The following is a 14,628-nucleotide window of genomic DNA, read 5'->3' on the forward strand; positions in this document are numbered from 1 at the left end:
TATTCTGTGACTGCAAATAGAAGTATAATGTACATGCAGGATAGTCTAGTAGGTTCATCGTGTATTGTTCATAGTGAAGTGTGGGAGTGCGGGCCGGATAAATAGACGTGGAGGCTGTATGTAGTGTGCCAGTCGACGGCTTTTATTTAAAGATTCAGGTATTGAACATGGGGGGATTGGTGGATTTAAGACTTTCTTGGGGTTCTTCTCTCTTTCGGGTGAAACTTCGTCTTTGTCAGTTCCCTTTTCCATCTGATCTTCTCCACTGTCAGGGTGTCTCCTACGGAGGCTCATAGGAGTAAGAAAAAGAAAGGAGCTGTCAGTCCCTTTTAAATGGTATACCCGTAGGCTATTTTGTACCCGTCACCACACCCGGCTGTTCCTTCGCCCGACGACTTCTTCCTTTCTCTGGCGCCTTCGCACTCTCTCCTTGAGTTGATCCTTTCCTTTCCGGTTGGGAATCACTTCCAGGGTTAATATCTCCTCCTTCCGCTGCGACGTCCGGAGTGTCTCTTCCCTGTATGGATCGAATACGAAGGGGTGTGGTTATCCTCACGTAGGGCGTTGTGAACGAAGTTGGATTCCGTGTTTTAGTCACCACAGGTAATCGGTCTCCGTTATTATTTATTGGCCAGAGGCGTGACCCGGTCGGCACTCTCTCACATTCCCTTTCCCCTGCTATCCTTCTAGTAGGGGGGTTTCCGTGAGGATAACGGGAGAGGAAATCCACGTTTACCTGATCAGTCCCTTTCCGGTGTTTTATTTGCAATCTGTAGGGCTGTAAGGATAGGAACCATTATAACACCCTTTCATTATTCCCTTTGTTGCGGGCCAAACATTCTAAGGTAGCATGGTCTGTGTATGGGGTAAATTTGCATCACTCCAGGTAATATTTTAAAGAGTCAATCATCTATTTTATAGCAAGGGCTTCTTTTTTCGATGACAGTGTAATTTCTATCTCGGGGAAACAGTTTTCTGCTTATCTATAGTAAAGGTTTTTCCTCCCCCTGACTGTTTCTATGGGATAGGACTGCCCCCAACCCTTGAACAGAGGCATCAGTCTGCAGGATGAAGGGTAAGGTATATTCAGGACTAGCCAACACTGTATCTGATGTTAGAGATGCTTTTAGTATTTCAAAAGCTCTTGTTACTTCAGGATCGGGGTCCTTCAGTCTCCCTCCGGTTTTCACTGGCATTTGTGATAGATCTGTGAGAAGGGCAGCTAGCTCAGAAAATTGGGGTATAAATCTTGGATAGTACCCGAGTAACCCTAAAAAGGCACGGAGATCCCTTGCAGAATGGGGGAAAGGTTTTTGGGATATAGCGGCCAATTTATTACTTTGAGGTCGTATGATTCCTTCCCCAATAGGTAACCCAGGTTCCTCACGTTTGGACAGCCAAATGACTTTTGGCAGGGTTGTTTTTGCTTGGATCACTTGGTATAAGTGGGTAAGATGTTGTTCCCGTGTCTCACTATTGATGACAATATCATCAATGTAAGCCCCGGCATAGCTTTCATGGGGCTTCAGAATAAGATTCATGGCCCGTTGAAAGATAGCTGGTGCCCCGTGCAACCCAAAGGGTAACACTTTGAATTGAAACAGGCCATCAAGTGTAGAAAATGCTGTATTTTCTCTATCTTTGTCTCTCAGGGGAATTTGCCAGTATCCCTTGCATAAATCAAGGGTTCTGATGTATTTGGCTCTCCCTTTCCGTTCGATCATCTCGTCTACCCTTGGGAGAGGGTAGGTGTCAAACTCAGAGATTTTATTCACCTCCCGGAAGTCGCTGCAGAATCTGGCTGAGCCGTCTGGCTTGGGCACGAGGATGATGGGAGCGTTCCACTCACTAGTAGATGGTTCTATTATGCCCATTTTCAGCATCTGTTGCACCTCTTCTCGGATGGTGTTCCTACGGGCCTCGGGAATACGATAAGGGTGGAGACGCACTTTTTTTCCCTGGAATGGTTTTAATAGAATGTTCTAGTAATGTGGTCTTCCCTGGGGTCAGAGAGAATATCCTGTAGGGGTGATAAGGTGCTGACTAATTCATTTTTAAGTGGGATGGTAGATCATAGTCAATACATTGGTCATAAAAAGGAACTTGTTTTCCCACATTCCCTACTAGGGTCGGAAGGGGTCCCTCCCTTTTCTTTAGGAGATTAATATGACATACTTGGGAGGTTCCTCTGTCTTTATCAAGTTCCTGTCTATAGGTAACAGGAGTTACCTGTTCAAGGACGATATAGGGTCCTTGCCATTGTCCTATGAGTTTATGATCTGAGGAGGCCATCATTAGCAATACGGCGTCCCCCACTGCAAAGGACCTCTTCTTTGTTTTCTTGTCATGTTGTGATTTTTGCGCTTCCTGTGCTCTCTCCATATTGTTCCGGACTACAGCATGGATCTGTTCTACATGTGTTTTGAGGTTGGTCACATATTCTACTAGCGGTGTAGTGTTAGTAGGTTCTGTCTCCCATTTTTCACGGACCATGTCCAAGAAGGAACGTGGTTGGTGGCCATAGAGTAGCTCAAACGGGGAATATCCGTACTCTTTGGGTTTCACACTGGATGGCATATAAAGCTAGGGGTAACATATCTTCCCACCGTTTTGATTCAACTGCAAAGAGGTTTTTAAATGTGAGCTTAAGAGTAGCGTTATAGCGCTCAACAAGACCGTCTGTTTGGGGGTGGTAGGCCGCCGTTCATATCTGCTTAATACCCAATTGGGTACATACTTATTTCATTTTCTTAGATAGGAACGGGGTCCCCTGGTCTGTAAAAATCTCTTTTTGAAACCCTACCCTAGAGAATAAGGTCATCATAGCCTTGGCTATGCTAGAAGCATCTGGAAGTCTTAAAGCAATTACTTCTGGAAACTGTGTAGCATAGTCCACCAGAACCAAAATGTAGAGACACACGCTACGGTAGGGTAATAGTGGACCAGTAATGTCCATCTCTACCTATAAAAGGGTTCATCTATTATGGGTAGTGGATGTAGAGGTGCTCTAGGGGGTCTATATCTACTGTTTGTTTGACATATGGATTATTCACGACAATACAGTTTCACTTGCCTATATATCCCTGGCCAACAGAACTTTTCCAATATCAACTCCTCTGTTTTCTCTTCACGGAAGTGTCCCCCCAGTAAATGACTGTGAGCCATATAGAGGATTTTTTCCCAGAAACGGGGCGGGAATCAATAACTGAGGGGCTCTAGTGAGCTCGGCTTTTCTATACAATAGTTAGTTTTTAATTAAACAAAATAGGGACATACGAGTAGAGGATCTTCATTGGTCAGGGGTTGATTCCAGGCTTCCTGTATGAATGGATCTTCTCTTTGTGCCGCATGAAAGTTTCTATCGTCCTCCCATGGATTCTCTTCTGTCTGGACTGGAAGGGCAGTTATAGGCTTTAATTTTTCTTTCCGTCTTTAGTTTTTGGTTTTCCTGACTTTAGAGGGTGCCCACTCTGGATTATCATTCTGAGAAAAGGGGGCGACAGCCCACCAGTCTTTCTCGTCCTGTTTTGCCTTTGAGAGCAACTGAGATAGCTGTGGGTAATCCTTCCCCAATATAACCTGTTCTGGTAGTCTAGGAATGAGACCAACTTTTAAAATGGATTCTGATCAGTGGCATGTTGTATGCGTACATGAGTAGTGGGGTATTGTTTCGTGTCCCCATGGACACATCGTATATTCACAATTCCATTGGTTTCTCCAAGCTCGGGCCCAAGATCCTGAGGACGTTTTACGATCTGCCGACACCCTGTATCAGCTAGAGCGGTCATGGGTTGTCCATTCACTGTTATGCCACATCGGTAAGGGGGCGATTGGTTGTTCTGGGACAGACAACAATAGTTGCTAGCAATCCCTACTTCCATTGCTTCTTCCTTCTGTGGACAGAAGCGTTCTATATGTCCTAGTCCACCTCAGTTAAAGCATGCTATGTCCTTTATACTGAAATATAGGGCTCTGGGGGTTTCTTGAGGACCCTCCTTAATTTGTCTCAACCTCATTCTATATGTTTCGTCGTCAACGTCTAATCTTTCCATGATGCATTGTTTTATCTCTGCAAAGGGGGTTACGTTTAAGATATTGGTTGCTTGGTAGGAAGCCTGAAGCTCTCCAGACAATAGGGGTCCTAAGTACTGGCCCCATTTTCCTCTGGCCATTCGGCTGCCAGAGCCATCCTCTCAAAGTTATTGAAGAAGTCATCTGGATCTTCTCCTTACATATTTCTGTAGGATTACTGATGGTAGGGTACTCGGGGTTCTTTGTTGGCCGATGGCGTCAGCGAGTTTCCCCATTGCTGTGTCATGAGTTTGGCCTTGTTTAGTGATGACTTGTGGTACCTTTCCCTGGTCTTCTTGTACAACAAAAAGGAACCTCTCCATTGCTTTCCCCAAACGCTCTTGGTTTTCAGCCATCTGACAAGTACAGCCTCCATGTCTCCGGCTAATCCCACATCTGACACCACTTGTGGGAGTGAAGACCGGATAAATAGACGCGGAGGCTGTATGTAGTGTGCCAGTCGGCTGCTTTTATTTAAAGATTCAGGTATTGAACCGGGGGGCTGGTGGATCTTCGGCTTCCTTGGGGTTTTTCTCTTTTTTGGGTGAAACGTTGTCTTCGTCAGTTCCCTCTTCCATCTGATCTTCTCCACTGTCAGGATGTCTCCCACGGAGGCTCATAGGAGTAAGTAAAAGAAAGAAGCCATCAGTCCCTTTTAAATGGTATACCCGTAAGCTAGTTGGTACCCGTCACCACATCCGGTTGGTGCTTCAGTAAGGTTTCTCTGACAGGATAGGGGTTACTCGTGAGGGTAGTAAATCAGGGAAAAAGCGTAAACTCACACTTGCATTCAACTCTCCCTTAATCCCCACCTCCCTCCTCCACTGTCCCTCTTTCCCCTGTCCTGAGTCACTCTCCGGCTCGGCCGTAACTCTCGTCAGCTGTGGCCCCTCTCCAGCCTCCTCCTGTGGGGACCACTAGTCTTCATACCACCTCTCGTCTTCTTCCCCGATTTCTTCCTTGTCCTCTCTTGATTTCGCGTCCTTCTCTTTCGCCGTTCCTTTGCCCAACGGCTTCCTCCTTTCTCTGGCGCCTTCGCACTCTCCTTGAGTTGAATCAATGCTTTTCTCTTCCGGTTGGGAACCACTTCCGGGGTTAATCCCTCCTTCTTCCTCCGCGACGTCCGGAGTGTCTTGTCCCTGTAGGAGTAGAATACTGAGGGGTGTGGTTATCCTAACGGAGGGCGTTGTGAACGAAGTTGGATTCCGTGTTTTAGTCACCACAGGTAAGGATTCCGTGTTTTAGTCACCACAGGTAATAAGTCTCCGTTATTATTTATTGGCGAGAGGCGTGACCCTGTCGGCACCCTCACATCGCCTTTCCCTTGCTGTCCATCTAGTAGGGGGGTTCCAGTGAGGATAACGGGAGAGGAAATCCACGTTTACCTGATCAGTCCCTTTCCGGTGTTTTGTTTGGAATCTGCAGGCCTGTAAGAATAGGGACCATCGTAACACCCTTTTATTATTCTCTTTGTGGCGGGCAAACCATTCTAAGGCTGCATGGTCTGTGTATAGGGTGAATTTGCGTCCCTCCAGGTAATATTTCAAAGAGTCAATCGCCCATTTTATAGCAAGGGCTTCTTTTTCGATGACTGCGTAATTTCTTTCTCGGGGAAACAGTTTTCTGCTTATATATAGTAAGGGTTTTCCTCCCCCTGACTGTTTCTTTGGGATAGGACTGTCTCCAACCCTTGATCTGAGGCATCAGTCTGAAGGACGAAGGGTAAGGTATAATTGGGACTAGCCAATACTGTATCTGATGTTAGAGATGCTTTCAGTATTTCAAAAGCCCTGGTTACTTCAGGCCCGGGGTCCTTCAGTCTCGCTTCGGTTTTCACTGTCTTATGTAATAGATCTGTGAGAGGGGCAGCTATCTGTCTCGTCCCTGTATCGGTAGAATACGCAGGGGTGTGGTTATCCTCACGGAGGGCGTCGTGAACGAAGTTGGATTCCATGTTTTAGTCACCACAGGTAATCGGTCTCCGTTATTATTTATTGGCCAGAGGTGTGACCCGGTCAGCACCCTCTCCATGGAGAAAGCAAATAAATGCACAACTGGATAGGTATGAATAACAATATTCGGACTTTATATATATATATATATATATATATATATATATATATATATATATATATTCACTGAAAAAAACATAGGTTATACACCATATATAGTTAGGAATTAGCATTTTTAAAACCTTATTTTACTCACACAAAACCATTGAAATTCCATATATAGTTAGTTGCACTAACTATATATCGCGCACCCGCAATCCACTGCTGATGATGTCACATATTACATCATTCATGACATGGTCAGTGACATCACTGATGACATCACTGATGACATCTCAAATGACATCACTGATGACATCACTGATGACATCTCATTTGACATCAATGACCACATCACTGATGATATCATTCATGTGACAATACAATGCATCTCCTCACATTTTAATATAACCTCTGTTTCACCCAGTGTTAAATACAGAGTATAATTTTTGAAACCATTGACACACCAATACTAGTTACTACATATGTACTCACTGATTCCTACGTCTACACACACATTCACTCATTCACCCATACAATCATTCATACATACAATCACTCATCTTTACAACACTATCATATGCACTCATACACCTATACAGACACTCACACTCTGCCACTCATCCATGGAGTTACTCACACACCTAGTCAGTCCTGTAAAGAATCAATCACACTTCCATTTTCTTGTCTATACAGTTAAACATAGAGCACCTTACATTTTCAAACATATACTAACACATACTTACCTTGTTATACAATCATTGATATAAGTACACATTGATCTGCACAGAGTCACACACCTCCCAGCCAGCCACACACACACTCAGTCTCCCATACAAATACTTGGACAATCAATCAATAACCCATATAGTTACTCATATAGCTACTGATCAACACATGCAGCAGTTTACAGAACAACAGACATAATGATGCACAAATTAAGACAGTTTAGTCACTAACCCATGCACTCAGTGAGATACATTTAATCACTCACTCATACAGTCAGTCATGCACCTACTAAATCCTTCGTCCAGACACTTATACATCCACTCATTCTTCAATATGTAAGACATATTTAAACTTTACAGAAACATAAAATCACTGGATGTTGTTATCAGTGATGTCATCAGTGATGTCATTTGAGATGTCATCAGTGATGTCATCAGTGATGTCACTGACCATGTCATGAATGATGTAATATGTGACATCATCAGCAGTGGATTGCGGGTGCGCGATATATAGTTAGTGCAACTAACTATATATGGAATTTCAATGGTTTTGTGTGAGTAAAATAAGGTTTTAAAAATGCTAATTCCTAACTATATATGGTGTATAACCTATGGTTTTTTCAGTGAATTTTCAAGGTTTTGTAAATGCTAATTCCTAACTATATATGGTTTATAACCTATGGTTTTTTCAGTGAATTTCAATGGTTTTTTAATAGCAAATATCTATAGCTGTAAAATGTATTCTTATTTAAATCCAAAAATATATTTTATATGTTTATTAATAATTTTTTTTAAATATTTTTTTTGTTTCGCTCCCGGTCCGCGGACCGGGAAGCTTCCCGTTAGCTCAATTTGATGCCGCGACCCGGTCCGCGAACCGGTTAAAAATCAACATAGTGACGGTATCGCGTTGCCGCGTAATGCGTCTTATGACGTACTGCGTTAGCGCACCCGGAAGTGCCCCGGGGCGCGGACCGAGGCGCGAAACGCAGCTCCCCGGAAGCGATCCGCGGCGCGAAAACGCGACGTATCGCGTTGCCGCGTAATGCGTCTTGTGACGTATTGCGTTAGCGCACCCGGAAGTGTCCCGGGGCGCGGACTGGGGCGCGAAGCTTAGCGACCCGGAAGCTAACCGGGGCGCGTTCTGCAGCGCGTAACATGAGCGTGAGAGGTCATGTGACTTGTTAATAAAACTTTTCATTGGTTCATTTCACTTTTGGTTTCATAATGATGTAAGGCTAGGTCAGGTGACCTAAAAATAACACTTTTCATTGGTTGAGAAGTATTGTTTTTCCCAAATGATGAAAACCCCTCCTTCTTTCCTCACTCTGACTTTCATCATTGTGAGAGGAAGACCTATTTTGCTTGTTGGAAAATGGCTTCATTGGTAGCTTCAGCTGGTGGACCCCCACCACCACCTCCACCTCCTCATGGGAAGAGAGGACCACCTCCCCAGGTCATTACCAACACTGAGGAGGAAGATGAAGAAATGGATGAGGAGGGAGAAGAACCACAGTTCTTAGAAGAGGTGCCCCGGGTTTCCAGAAAGAAAGCCAGTTTCATCTGGCAGTTTTATTCGATCCCTCGTGGCCAAAAAAAAGTCAATGCGAGGTATGTCACCTGCCGCATATGCAAAGAACAATTATCAAGAGGGACGGACAAGAAATATAGCTACGGAAATCACACAATGCACAGGCACATGACAAGGAAGCATCCACTAAATTACAGCCGGGCGGAAATAAGGGATATGCAGGACAATCCAAGACCAACTCCTGTGGCCAGACCAACATTACCAATTGCATTAACACCAGAAGAGGCATGGGAAACTGTGCCAAATATTCAAGAAAATTTTGGGCACATGATTCACTCTTGTATGCACTGTCGTGCATTGTTAGCTTGTGGCAACATGAGCATAAATGCTATAAACCTAGCATATGAACACCATGATTGCCCTAACCGCCCCCAGTAATTTTTTTTTTGCTCCTGTTGAGCCCTTTTCAACGCCTGTTTTTTGTTGTTTCCCCCCCCCAAAAAAAACCAAAAAAAATATAAAATCGTTCAAAAACTACAAAAAAAACAAAAAATGTTCAAAAAATAAAAAAAAATATAAAACAAAAATATAAAAAAAAAAAGTTATTTTCAGGACTACCTTCCCTTTCAAAAAAAATTGCTAGAATGTTTAGCACTCTGGCAAGCTCTATTTCTTTTGGTTCGCTCCCGGGTTAGCTTCCCGGTACGCGGACCGGGAGCTAACCCAAGAAAAAAAAAAAAAAAAAAAAGAGTAAGTATAAGGAAAGTAAACAGAGAGTGATGTTAAAAGAAAGACAGCTATAGGGAGTAAAGAAGAGATACTGTTTAATAGATCTATTTACCGAAGAAAAGACGGAAGAGGGTATAATTGTGAAAAACAAAATATATAACGAAGTGAAAGAAAAAAAAAGAGAGTATAACATTAACAAAGAAGAGTTTCTTGGAGAATGTGAGTGAATGTTCAAAATAAGATTAAAACATGAGGAATAACAGAGAGAAAAAATAGAAAACAGAAAACAAAAAATAACAGAAAAAGATTAATTGAAACAGCAAAGAAATGTAAGTAACATAGAGCCATATCATCAACATAGGCAATAAAAGTTTTGCAGCTTTTATTGGCAGAAATGTGTCGCTAAAGCTGCTTTTGCGGCAGAAAACTGCCGCTAAAACCACTTTTTAACCAGTTTTCTGCCAATAAAAAGAGCAATAATTTTATTGGCTGTGTTCATAATATTCCCCTTAGTGTGCTTCAACTACACAGAGAAAGCATTATGAACAAGTAGTGATAGAGTGATAGAGTGATCAGTCAAAGACACTAAGAGTAATAGAGACGGAGTGAGTGAACAAGAGTGAGGAACTATGAGAAGAGAGGGACTGAGAAAAAGAGTGGAAGGAGTTGAGTAAGTAGGTAATAGAGAAAGGAATGATGGAAGTAGCAAAGGCAGGAAACTGAGGGTTAAAGAAATGAAGCAGTGGAACTAATAGTAGGTGAATGTGATAGAAATGTAACGAAAAGAGTACAAAGCATTTACCTTATAATTGTCGTTAAATTACTCACTTTTTGTTTTTATACTTTCAATCTGTGAAAGAGAGAACAAACATTTCAAAAATATTAAAACATGTATTTAAAAATTACAAAAGACAAGGGAAAAGATTGAAGGACAAACAGTTTTTCAACAACTTTGACACTTACAGAAGCTTCTGCTTCTCCAGGCCCCCTACACAGTCCTAAAGATATACATTTTAAACTAACAGTATCTTGATGCAGATGAAGTGAGGCCTATCTTAAAACATGGTGCATCTTTTGCATTGCTGTTGTCTCAGAAAAGTGTCGCAAGACACTAAAATTTTAAATAATTGCTTCAGGATGCCAATAAGATGTGTCCTATCCAGAGGTTTGTTTGAGGTGAGGCCTACTCAGGGTTGCAGATGAAATTTCGAGTTGTTGAAGAGAATAGAGGACATAATACATGTAAAGGTCTACCAATGAAGTGAGTCATGTCCACTGCACTCTTGAACAAAGTCCAAACCTCCTATGTTTCCCTGGACAGACCTAAACTTGATCTGCACAATGTGATTCGTAATGAAAGGAAACACAGGTGATGTAATTGAAATACGTGCAATTTATTTTGCTCATTTCACAATCACATCACTTGTGTTTCCTTTGCTTAGGTATCTCATTGTGCAGATGTAGTCTAGCATATGAAAGAATACGCAGAAGTGCAGCACTGCATGCAACAACTTTGACACTTACAGAAGCCTCACCTTCTCCATGCCTCCTACACAGTTCTACATATACATCATAAATGCAAACAGTACAGAATTAATTATACATGTTAAATGGTTTATTTTTGCTGTTCTCAGAATGTATCAAAATTCACTAAAAACAGTGACTTGAAGGTATTCATCATATAACAGCGGGGGAAAAAAAACACAATCAAAATGATTGTGTTTAAAAAACCCATACAACATAAGAAATCAGAATTCAGAACTCCTTAAAGTTAACTTACTTTCCATGACGTCAAAGGATGTCCTATGAACAGCTTACACTCTTTTGTGCTGTTATTACTTTCAGCCCGCCACTTTCTGAAAGAAAATCTCCATCGTTTTTTAAAAACATGTTACATGCAATAAATGACTTCTTGCTCTCTACCACAAGTTTCCACAAGGCCAAATCTTGTCAGACCCATCTATAACTCTTGGATTTCTTGTAAGCCAATCCCGTCATTTCGCATTTCCGCAACTTTCAGAATTAAAATGTTGAAGATCATTTTCACAATCCTGGAATAGTAATATCTTCCCCTTCTTGCTCAGTCATGTTCTACATTTCCTATGACACTGATACTGCTTACTATGAAGCAGACTTACACTAACTCTATGACTACTACAATTATTTAATTCTCTACATCACTTTCAATCACAAAGCAATGTAAAACAGTAGACAGCGTTGCAGACTTACATTCCCTCTACTCTATGTTTTGATTGGCTGCTTCAATTAGCTTATAAAAAGAAATAGTTTTTCTGAACTCATTCAAAGTGCACTTATTTCTCCATGACGTCCAGTCTTATGGTTAGAAGTTATGTCTCTGAACTACACTTATCCTCAAGGCCAAATTGTGTAGGAGCCATTAGAACTTCTTGAAATTCCACAGAGCACATCCCAAGATTATTTCCCTAAAATTTTGGTTTTAAAAACACCAGGTAAGAGTTTTTAAGGTCATATGGCAATTTTTTTTTGAAAATTAAAACAGAATCGTTGCAGAATGACCAGCCATTTCTAGACTTTAAATAAGCTGTGTAATGTCCTGATGTTATTGAAGGGCCGTCATGATATATAATTGCTGCAGTTACAAAAGTCCTTCCTGATATTGACAACTGCGAAGCTACAAAATTTTTAATTAAACTTGTCAATTTTGTTCCATCAGGCCTACATCGTTGGAACATTAAAATGACATACTGGCCATATGTTCGTATAAATAATGTGGACATCATTTCAGATTTACATTGGCTACACTCCATGTTGTGATCAGCTGCTTTTACTAGCTTATTAAAGGAGACTGATTTACTGTCTGGCAAAGTTAAATATATAAATCTTTCTGAGTCTACACTAGTAGTACTTGATACCATACAGTTCTCGCAGTCATGCTGCCATTGATAAGAAAGCCCAAACAGCTGATCTACATCTACACCTTCAGCATGCAATACATCAAGCATATACATTAAAAACTCCTGACAATCTTGCTGAATATTTTGAGAGAATTGTGTTTGGCCTGAACATCTGTCTAACAGATTTCGAATTTCAGACACACTTTCTATGTTTCTTCTATCAGTGCTACATTTCTCTAACACAGAATTTAACAAACTGCAAAATCTTTGATCAGAATTGACCACAATCTCTTCTTTTACATTTTCTAGAGAAAACAAAACATTAACCACTACATTAGCATAGCAGTTGACACCAGAACTGTTTTCAAATTGAAAACCAACAACATCTTCAACAGAATCCTTTTTGTTTCTGCTTGTAATTTTAGGTTCATCGACTTTTCGTCTTTTTGCTACAACCTCCCCAGTATTGGTCACATTTCTTCGTTTCCGGCCTACCACACGTTTCTCAAACAAAGGATACTGAGGCAAATGTGACGCATACTCTCTTCTTAACCTATTGTATTCCTTAACACAATCTAGATCCGCACAAATGTTTGTGACATCACACTCAATCAAGTACAATCCCGATAAAGTTCTAACTCGTGACAATGCCACGTATGCCATACCCTCCTTGAACACAGAACTGCCAATATTCACCAATGCACAGTCTACACTTAAACCTTGCGATTTATGGATTGTCACCGCATATGCCAAGCAAACAGGAAACTGCTTACGGCGAACATATAAGTCTTTTACAAGCAAAAATCTAGCAGAGCAACGACCAATTAGCTGTACTTCCTCAATGCCATCAAATTTAATTTTTAAAAATTCAATTCCATCTCTATTTCTGTATTTTACAAAATCAACAACATTACCCATTGATCCATTTACCAGACCTCTTTCAACATGTAAATTCCTTCTTAAAATTATACGGCAGTTCAAGCACACATTCAGAGTCTTTTCAAAACCTGCAGTTTTAGATATACTCTTCTCTAATGAATCCAATTTTGTTTTCAGATTCTCAGACAAAATAATTGTTGATCCCATATGCTCTACTCTGTCAATAGCTTCCAGTTTCACAATCTCTTGCTTTTCTAAATGCAACATTTTGTTGTTGAATTTGGCACATTCTGCAAGAGTTGGCATCAAACATATTCCAGATTTCTTATCAGTAATTTTCTGAAAAATATTCTCAGGCACAACATCTTGTTCTGGATATAAATTTGACAGTAATCGTGCATGTAAAGCTTCTTTCCCATGCTCGGTCACTTTTCCAATTCTAACATCTTGTAGAATAGTCTTGTAAACTTCATCCTTCGCCTGACGCATATTTTCATGCAGTTCAGCATAATTGAAGTTTAACCATATATTGACGTTGCCAATGCTGCCTAGGCACTTCCTGGTATCTTCATGCGTGAGCATTTTGAACACAGGTTGCCCTTTCACTGGTGTCAGCTGCAGAAGATATCCGAAAACAATGATGTGTTTGCCACCAAATAACACATCATACTCTGTTTTGAGAACTTCTTGCATTCTCAAATGCACAAAGGCAAGCATGACATTGGAAACCATGCTTACTTCGTCAATGATAAGAAGTTTCATTTTCCTCAAGATTCTTGAAACTTCAAAACAAGCATCTCCAGATAGCTTGTGATATTGTAATCTGTTGTCATGCTCCACTGGCAGCATCAGTAAACGATGTAAAGTAATCCCTTTAATGTTATGTGCTGCCAGTCCAGTTGGAGCGGTGACAACACAAGACAGCGATGACTCTGTCCTTTCCTGCAAATAGCATGAAATTGCTTTAATGAGGAAACTTTTTCCAGTTCCCGCTTCTCCACTCACGTACAGTCGGACAGGCTTCAATGACGTACATGAGCACTCTTTCTTGTCATGACTTAATCCATGATCAATTTGCATGGTAACTTCGTCATATATTTTCCTCTGCTCAACGTTGAGTTGTCTTTCCAACTCTTCTAAGTTAACCGCATCCTCCTGAGCATGTGCCATGGCTCTTTCCACTTCATTCATGGCAGTGGCAGCTTCATTTTCGATAACAGGTCCTCCTAGTGGATCCTGACTCAATGAAGCAGAACTCTGACTGTCCTGAGAACTGTCTCTGGCAATCTTGGCTGCAATCGTTGCTTCCTGCTCAATTTCCGCAATCAACATTTCTACATATTTGGGAAAAGCAGGACATTCTTTGGTCTCCTTGGCGGCATTGAAAGAGTCTTCGTAACAGAGGAAATCTCCAAGCAGTTCCTCTTCTGCACGCCAAGGCTTGAAAAGTTGCAAAAGTGCTAAATAGAAAAACTCCTTTTTTTCAGGAGATTCGCCACTCAATTTTCGATGGTTTACCAAGTGGCATTTTCTTTGCTTGACCAGACATCCCTCACTTCCTATTACAGCATACACTCCTTTCTCAGTATCTTCTTTGATGTTCCTCTTGAATATGTAATTTTGAAGAACCTCATACAGACAAACATTGTCGAGGTGACTGCTTCTATTTGGATAATATGTATCCAACATGTTGGTCTTCAAAATGTCGGTACTGTTTGGCTCCTTTTCCGCCAAATACTCAATTTCCCGCACAGGTTTCAGAA

The sequence above is a fragment of the Lissotriton helveticus genome, chromosome 12 (assembly GCF_964261635.1).
Source record: "Lissotriton helveticus chromosome 12, aLisHel1.1, whole genome shotgun sequence".
In the NCBI taxonomy this organism is placed as follows: domain Eukaryota; kingdom Metazoa; phylum Chordata; class Amphibia; order Caudata; family Salamandridae; genus Lissotriton; species Lissotriton helveticus.